Source organism: Grammomys surdaster, unplaced genomic scaffold, assembly GCF_004785775.1.
Source record: "Grammomys surdaster isolate TR1022 unplaced genomic scaffold, NIH_TR_1.0 363, whole genome shotgun sequence".
Classification (NCBI taxonomy): domain Eukaryota; kingdom Metazoa; phylum Chordata; class Mammalia; order Rodentia; family Muridae; genus Grammomys; species Grammomys surdaster.
The window spans coordinates 1,544,768-1,546,671 of NW_021604782.1; positions in this window are offsets into that span (position 1 = coordinate 1,544,768).

Here is a 1,904-nt window from a genome sequence, read left to right on the forward strand (position 1 = left end):
TGCCCTTGAGTAGCCTCTTTCCTGTTTTCATGAGAGTTGGAAATATTCTATCTCTGACTTACTCTGTCAAATCTTTCTCTGATTTATCACTTTGTCTGCCCCTCAACTGGAGGTCATTCAGGGAATTAAAGGTGTATTCCAGCCAGAGGGCTTAATGGTGTGTAGTATGTCGACATTCCAGCCAGATCATATAGTTGGATGTGATCCCTTACCAGAGAAGCCCTGTTGCTGAATTAAGTCTTCTATAGCATTTTATGCGACACCTAGGCATCTCTAATGCTTGATATGTCTGCTTCTGATAGACCAGAAAGAGTCATTTGAGTCTTTACAAGTAGTTCTTTGGGTCAATTCCAATTTGTCAGGACATTAGCAGTCCATGTCAGTAGTGTCAGGATACAAAACACCAATCAGCATTGGTAGCATGAGCCAGCAGAAACCATAAGGACTAGTCAGCAAGAACAGCCAGAACCACCCAGAACTCCAGTAGAAATTCTTTGCAATACTTCTCTCAACAAAGCAAATATCGGTGAAAATGTGAGATCAATGAACTGTTTCAAAGCTAGCCATGCTAGCAAGTGTGCTGTTTCTGTCAATTGATTCCTATTTACTATTCTCTACAAATATTACAAGTACTCCAACAAGTCTTGCCTCAGCAAAAGACCATATCAACTCTGCATCAGCACAATACCACATGAGTCTCTGTCACATGAAACTTCCACTTCAGTACACATATATTATGTACATAGATGTATATATTATAATATAGAAAATGAATATAATACAGTATAATACATATTGAGTAAACATATTTTCTATTATACACAAATTCATTCATATATATTATATATATTCATATATATATATAAATATATATTCATTCTTACATTGCATATATGTAATATATGTTGAATATACATATTATAAAGTATTATATTCTACTTGTTAATATTATGATATATATTTATATATTGAATATACATATATACTGAAGTGGAACACACACACACACACACATATATATAAACATATGTATGCATTATATATATAATATATAATATAATAACATATATAATGTATACATAATGTATATATAATATATATTATATATATAGAATATGGATATTCAATATTTATATTCCATTTCAACATATACTATAAATTCAAAATAATATATTAATAATATGTATATGTTGTTAATTATCTATGCCTAAAGTACATTCAAATAACATAAAATTAACCGGCATGAAACTTAAAAGCCAATTGCAATAGAGCATTTCACAGTGCTCACAGAATTAGCACTTCTAATTCCAAACTTGTTTCGTTATACAAGACGACAAAAACAGTTATGATTGAGTCACTGGCCATGACTCTTTCTCTTAGATTTTATAAATACAATCATTCTCTCTGTCTAGATTTTAGGAATCTAAAATTTACCTTTTATTTAATTCTTCTAATACCTACACACATGTTGTAGAATATAACCACCTTTGCTTGATTTTATGGGTGAATGAAATTCTATATCATGAGTTTTTATGCTTTCTTTACATCTTTATCAGTTGATCAAAACTGGGGTCATTTGTGTCCTCCAGTAATCTTCAGACATATTGTTATGAGCATGCATCTAGAACATTTTTGTTTGAACACACTCATTTAATTATTTTTTAGTATATGCCTAGCAGATATTGGTAGCTACTTGAAGATTTGTGCATTACTTTTCAGGACCAAGAAATTGATTATCATGGTGCATTTTTAATTGAATATATTTAACAGCAAAAAATATGGCTTCAACTTCCAGGGTAAGGGAAGTACTCACGTAGTTTTGATAGACAGAATATAACAAAAATAATTATTCATGCTTTGATTCATCTCCAACATGCAGCCAATCTGATTTGAGCAGAGAGGCA